The sequence below is a fragment of the Stegastes partitus genome, unplaced genomic scaffold (assembly GCF_000690725.1).
Source record: "Stegastes partitus isolate 25-593 unplaced genomic scaffold, Stegastes_partitus-1.0.2 Scaffold728, whole genome shotgun sequence".
NCBI classification, from domain to species: Eukaryota; Metazoa; Chordata; class Actinopteri; family Pomacentridae; genus Stegastes; species Stegastes partitus.
The window spans coordinates 8772-16760 of NW_007578459.1; positions in this window are offsets into that span (position 1 = coordinate 8772).

A 7989-nucleotide genomic window follows, 5' to 3' on the forward strand; every position below is an offset into this window, starting at 1 on the left:
TATATCTTAAAATACAGAAACCTGCAGCTGCAATGTAGAAATTCCCCCAAATGTCAATGACAGATCAGTACTTACTGTTAGCTTCTATTTCTTTTGACTGTTTTGGACTATTTATGATTGTTTTCAGTTTATTTCTGCAATTTGACAGCAACTAATCTGCTGACTAGATTTAAACGCAAACTGACCTGCAGCTGGTTTACAGGAGAATTCTTGTCAGATGAAGGTTGAACCCTGAACACAGATCACCTGGTTGACATTTTAATATTCTATTCTGTCATTATTTAAACTATCAGAGACAAACCGACATGTCTGTGTCTGAGAATACTTTCATAAATCAGTGTGTTTCTGTCGACTGACTCGTGTTAAAATAAGAAACTATATGAATATTTGTATTGTGGAAAAATGCACAGAATCGTTGCAAAACTATTCAGATGAAGTACCATCTCGTAAAAGTGTGACTTACCCAGAACAAGTGTGAGTAGAAGTACAATGTAGTTCTACTAAACGTGTCACTGAATGACTGAATGACTGAACTCACCATCCACATCATCAAGAAAATATGTGACGGTGCTAACCACTGTCCTCAAGAAAAAATAAAAAATAAAATAAAATAAATGATACATACATTATGTGCACACACACACGCGCACACACACACACACACATATATACATACATATATATATATATATATATATGTATGGTGTCTGTACTGAACCTTGGGCGTCATTTCCAGTGCTGTGATTTCCTCATTCAACATGTTGAGGAAGTAAATCCACCGTGTGTTACATTCACACAGAAACTTCTCATATTAAACACGAGAACAGCGACAAAGAAACGTGGATAAAGAGCATTCACTGTCTGGTGTACAAATACATGAACACAATGCTCTCCTCTTTTTTATTGACAATGTTGTTCTTAATTTGCTCTGAGGAACGTCAGTCTGTCCTGCTCTGGTGCTGATGATGGGCTACAGCTGCTGGACTGGTCCTGCTTTGGATGCCTGTCCTCAGAACCGTCCCCCTGAACCTGTCTGGTTCACTGGTCTGACCCTCACATGGCTTCTTCTTAACTCTATTCAGGACTTTTGGGGTTTTTTGGACCCCGAGCCATTTGGTTTAGGTGACAGGTGTTGTTTTTGGATTTTTAAATATAAAAAGAGGGGCATTTGTGCATTTGGAACCAAAAATACATCAACTTATCAGAAAATTTATTTAACATCTTATAAAAGTCTAAAATGAATACCAACAATTATTTTGCACATATTCTTTCTTGGGGTCCAATGGACCCCCAAAGACCTTCTTTGTATGGAAACATGAAAGTCCTGAACAGGGTTCAGATAACCAACCATGCAGGCTGCTCTACTTTCTGACATTTCTGAGCCCTGCTGCTGCTGGAACAGAAACTAAATGACACCATTCAGCTGGAACTCAAACTTGGGATCGGGAATGCCCTGGCTGCTCCCAAAACATCTCTGTGTAAAGTGTCTTCATTTAATATTAGCAGATTTCCCTTGTTTCAAAAAAAAAGAAAGAAAGAAGACAAAAACACACCGTAGCAAGATTTCGTGTCACATAATCATTACTGCAGGAACCCCTTGATGGTTATTTACCATCTAGTCGGCACGTTTCATCAGCGTCTCTACCGCATAACATCAACTTTTTGTCATCAAAATGTTAAATGATGAACTAAAGACAATGAGTAAATGTACGAGTTAAGACAAAACACATCAGTAACTCGTTTGTGTTCAATTTACCGCACGTTTGAATTTGACACCGTCTTAGTGTCCGTCAGTGCAGAGTGGATGTGAGAGGAGAGGTGTGCTTGTTTTACGTTCCAGCCGCTCCCGTCACAAACACAAGTCAGTTTCCCCTCACCCCGCCCTCATCAAGCTGTGCTGCAACCACCAGCGAGCGCTCCTCTGAGGGAAACAAACTACTCAATGACAAGACGTTATTTCACCGGAGAGACAGACAACCAAGCACGTTCACACCTACGGACAATTTAGAATCACCAATTAACCTCAACATGTTTTTGGACTGTGTAGGAGGAAGCCGGAAAATGTTTCATGCGTGTCTGTACTGGAGTCATTTTTGGTCGCACAGCGGTCTGAGCACCGCGGCCACCAGCAGCAGCTACCACTGCCTGCAGTGTGGGGCGTTCAGGGAACATCGTAAATTGTAGTCTATCGATAAGAAAATATTCAGCAAGTCGTATGTTTTGCCTGTTACAATGTGAGAAGTGCGAATAAATGAGAAAGTCGGTCACACAGGTCAGAGTCCTGTGTAGCATGAGCGTTGTTCGGTAAACGGCTACCTATGCAGTGACGTATGGCGTGGATCTAACTTGGCTCCTGGCTGATGGAAAAGCAACCGGTTCTTATATTGCAGGGATGCAACCGGATTAGTTCCAATAGGCACCGGCCCTAGCACCAGGTGAATAAGGGGCAAAGGAGGAGCCTATGGCCGCCTGGTGCTGTGACTTCCTCATTTAACACTGAGGAATAAATCCGCCATGTTTTGTATACGCACAGAAGCTTCTCATATTAAACACGAGAACTAACATCAGTAAAGAAACTTCAATAATGAACATTTACTGTCTGGTGTTAAATTTTGCTTTAAATCGGTTCAAACTCCGTCAGATTTCACTGTTTCACCCTGAAAACACGTTTCACTGCTGTAATGAGGATAAACTGTCGAGCTGACACCGCCATGTTCTGTCAGACTTTATGATGTCACCCTGCAGGAGCGAGTCTACGGAAATAAACTCTATCATTTAAAAATATTCACCTTTACCTTCACAGTAGATCAATCCAACCACCGTCAGGAACCACAGCAGATCGATCGTTTTCATCATTTCTGTCTGATCATTTGGTCACTTCTTCACCTGATAAACATTCGTTTTTTAGTTTCGTTTTCGTGCCTCACTGTCTGCACATGAGGCGGAGCTACAGAACTCACACCAGACAGGAAACACCCAGAAACGCACTAAACACACTCAGCATGTTCTCCAAATAAGATCAGAGTTTGTTGCAGTGGTTTTAATTACAGCAGAGCAGCTTTTATAAAACGCTGCAGATCAGCATCAGATCAGTTTGTGTGTAAATCTAGTGAGCACAAACTACACAAACAGAGAAAACACTGAAAATAAAAAGCAAAGGCAAAAACAACAGCTTATTCAGGCGTAACAGGGAGCCGGCAATGCCCCCTGAAATCAAACTTTTAGAGAAAGACTATAACAGATTACCCACAAACTGAATATGGACAAGATTGACTCCAGTGGCTGAAACATCCAGTGGAGAAGACAGGAATGAGACGACAGGTTCAGCTCTTCTTCACTCTTTCTGTTTGTGTGCAGCAGGTTCTCACCACAGACTGTATCAGAAACAGCATATGTGGTGTATAAGTGTATTTCTTACAGTCTATGGTTCACAGCTCCTCCCAGCTCAACATCGTGTCACTGCCAGTATACAGGGCGGGTGTCAGTAGGTGGAGCAGAGCAAAATGAGCTGCGACAGAGCGAGACTTTGAGGAAGCAGCAAAGTCTGTCATCAACATCTTAACGACTCGTGACATAATGAACAACAACTAAAAACCCACATTTATCAGCTGGGGACTAGTCCATTGTTCTTCTCACAGTTTCAGTGTGTTAGAGAAGTGTTTCTCCCTCGATCCCAGCAGCTCTGTCTGCTGCATAGAGCCGACTGGAGGACTTAAAAGCCCAGCCCCAGGCTTCAACTCTGAGTCATACAGTCCATTATCTGTACACCACTTAATCCTCACTGGGGTCACTTAGGGCAGCTATGTCCCTCTGCTGAGGCCTCTCAGGTTTATTTATTTATTCTATTTTTCGGTCTTATTTTTGAAGACTTGGTGAATTGATTTTTGTTTTTATGACTTTTCCTACCCTTTTTAGTTTTGTTATTATTGGCAATAGTGAGAAGTGTTATTGTTGGCCAATTAAGGCAAATGTTTTTAGTTGCTATAATCTCAGGAGGAACATTTTATTTTATTTTTTGTGGTTTTGTTTGTGCTGCAAGGTGACTCGGTGGTTAGCACTGTTGCCTCGCAGCTAGAAGTTCGCTGGTTCGCGTCCTGGTGAGGACACCTGGGATCTTTCCACGTGGGTTCTCTCCGGGTTCTCCGGCTTCCTCCCACAAGTCCAAAAACATGTTGAGGTTAATTAGTGATTCTAAATTGTCCGTAGGTGTGAATGTGAGTGTGCTTGGTTGTCTGTCTCTAAGTGTAGCCCTGTGATAGACTGATTACCTGTCCAGGTGAACCTGCCTTCACCCTGAGTCAGCTGGGATAGACTCCAGCCCCCCATGACCCTAGTGAGGATTACGGTGTAGATAATGGATGGATGGATGGTTTTATTTGTCAGTTTTCCCCCTGAAGGATTGCCTCCTCATTGTGGTCAGGGGGTTTGCGTGCCTCAGTGACCCTAAGAGCGACACCAGCAGGAGCTTCAGGTGGGACACCCAAGTCGGCCTGACAAAGTGCAATCCAGTTACATGACAAAAACAGTTATCCAGAAGCCCCACCCCTCACCAACATCATCCCACCCTTTTCCTGCCTCCGTCGCCACCATGTGCCCCCTCCACATTTCTGTCTGCCCCGTCATATACGCCTGTCTAGAACCAGCCCTGGCTGCAACCACTGTTATTTTAACAATCCTCAGCAGAAATGTTGGAGCTGCCAAAGACTGAAATCAGCCCAGTGTTAATATATCAATATATTATCTCCAGTTTATGAAGTGTGATCTGACTGATAAACATCGACCGCACATGCAGAATAAACCTTCAGAACCCATATACATATTAATACAATGCACAGTTTTACATGCAATATGGCAAAATGCTCATTTACTTTACTTTCTGTTTCATTCATAAACCACCAGTGGAAAAGGTTATTCCTTAATAAGACACATAATGCTGCTCTGTCTCATTGTTTTTATGGTATTTTGTGTTCGTGTGAAATGCAGACGGTGAGATGTCCTTAAATTTCACATAATTCGTTTCCAATGTGGTATTTTCAGGCTGTCTGTTGCATGAAAAGATGTTTTATTCCTTCTCTTGAAAGCTATTGTTGCTGTCCTTTTTTTTTTTTTTTTTTAAGGAAATGTCCTCCTACACAAATAGAAACCTAGAATCGTCCACACAGAAGAACGAGTCCTTTATAGTTCAGAGTTCAGTACAGTAATCTTTCGTCTCCAGCCTGTAGGTGTCCTATTCGGCCTGCAGGCGGCGCTGTTGACCAGATTGTTGTCTCCTTTGACGCTGTTCTGAACATTACCTATTGATTTATTTGTTTTTTACAGCTCACAAAGAAGCTCTTGAGGTTGAATCTTTCAGATCTGTTGCCCCACAGTGGGGTCATTCCACCTCAAATCAGCAATTTTTATATTTTCATAGCATAAAATATGAATATTTATAAAGATGTTTCTGAGATTTTAGACTAATAGATTAGATTGTCTAACTTTATTGATCCCTTTGGTAGGGTACCTCAGGGAAATTGTTAGGAAATACTTTTCGAAATTAATTTTTACATTAAAATTTGAGGTGTTTTGAACAACAATATCTCTGGAACTATTAAAGATAAAAGCCTGACATTTTCATTTATCTTCATGTCATTGACGCTGAATGTGCAATACTGGACAAGTAGATCAAATCATCTCTGACTACGGGTGAGTTGAAAGATGAAAAAAATTGAAGCTGTGGTGAAAAGTCACATTTTTTTTAAACACAATAACCAAAACATTGACAATGCAGAAGTCAGCGTGTGATATTTTCAGAACCACATGTAGCTGCAGGTCACACTAAAACAGAACATATAGAATAGCTTTTTAATATAAAACACGTGGTCACCAAAAGGAAAAACGTTATGTTTCACTGGGCAGGTGATCAGTTGTTCCACGAAAACAATAATAATAGTAGATAGTCTAGTCCAAGCACAGTTCTGGAGTTTAAAAGTGGTTCTCCAAATATAACTAGGAAACAATAACTTTTTAATATGGTTATTTATTTTGTTTTCAGATCCACTTTGTACACATAAACCTCGGTTTGGTTTAGAGGAGACTTGTCTTGTGAATTTTGCCTGTATTAGGTCATTAGGTTGACATATGTTTAGCAGTAATCTGATGTACTTATGTGAGCAGGACTTTAGTGGTAAAATCATTCTCAGGATCATTATGGACGCTGTTTGACAGCATAAAAATGGATTCTCTGTTTTGTGTTCTGTTGGGAAAACATTTCAGTTCCAAAGTCTACCAATATGCTTGTTTTTGTGGGACAAAACCAGTTCAGTCAGTTCTGAAAGTTCAATTTCAGAATCAGAATCTTGACACCAACCTGGCCCACACTGGAATTTTGATCAGGTGAGAACTTTTTAAAGTACCCTCATAGATGGCTTCCTTAATGCTCCTCCATGGCAAAATGGGGGGGCCTTGAACACACCACTTATCAGGTACATATGATGCAGTATTTAGATCCATTCCCAGCTTGTTTCACTACAACTTGAATAATTCCTCACTTGGCAGGTTCATAAACATTTATATCTTGAAACATGTCTTATGTCAGTATTGGACCAGGAAACATGCTTTGAAGTTTTTGCGGACAGCGATACAAGGTCGTATAGTGTACAGTTGTGCCCCAACGTGGGAGTTACGCCCCTTGTTTCCGGGTGAAGCCAAGAACTTTTTGAAGTGCTCTCATAATTTTGGATTTTTTTGAGAATTGAATATTAGTTCTGATTCCATCCATCCATCCATTATCTATACACCTTAATCCTCACTAGGGTCATGGGGGGCTGGAGTCTATCCCAGCCAACTTAGGGCGAAGGCAGGGGACACCCTGGACAGGTCACCTATCACAGGTCTATCACAGGGCTACACTTAGAGACAGACAACCAAGCACACTCACATTCACACCTACGGACAATTTAGAATCACCAATTAACCTCAACATGTTTTTGGACTGTGTGGGAGGAAGCCGGAGAACCCAGGGAGAACCCACGCTGCACGGGGAGACTCCACGCAGAAACATCCCCACCAGGACGTGAACCAGTGACCTTCTTGCTTTGAGGTAACAGTGCTAACCAACTGCGCCACCTTGCAGCCCTAGTTCTGATTCCTTGTTATGATAAACACAAGTATTCTGTCTTACAATCTACAAGACAGAAGTTACGTCACTTTTATTGAGGTACCAACCATGCAGTTAAAAGATCAAAATTCCTTTTAGTGTCGCAAGAACTTTTTTGCTGAAGCCTCCTCCTTTTTCCAAACCGTTTTCTGTAGCATGTGCAGGCCTGTTTGTCTGTGTCCTGAAACAAGGACGCCTCCTCAGCATTGACTCTGTCAGGGCTGAAATCCAACCTTGAACTGACGTCACCACAGCGAAATAAGCGCCTGCTGGCACTCTGTCCAGCTGCTCCTCAGGCTCAGATGGCAGCAAGTTCCAGGTCACTAAATAACACGTTGAAGTAGCTGCATGTGTGAAATGAAACGGCTCAAGGGGTGCAATGAAACACAGAATCAAACTTTTGTGTACAGCTGGTGTTTCAGCCTTGAAGTGAGACACGATGGCAAATGCATTGTTTTTTCACGCACCGTTAGTTTGACAGTCAGTATCACTGAATTTATGTAGTGATAAAAAGACGGAAATATATCTAAAACCTCCTTCTGTAACACAGCGACAAAATGAAGCAAAATACTTGGAAGCTTACTTATTTATTTTCACATTTCTGTTGTTTTGTGTCTCTTTGCAAGACCATTGGACTCTCCAATGGTCCTTGGACTTATCACGTGTTACTTTCTGCTTGTTAGAAAAATGACCCAAACCTTCTTATTCTACACGTTTCACTCAATAATGTGCCAAAAATAGAATGTTTGCTCCAACCAGGTTCTGTAAAAAACAAAAACCCTGAGCTAATTAGCAACTCAGCTGTGACCAGCTGTCACAAAACAAAAAATTCTGGAGCTTTTATGTTTATA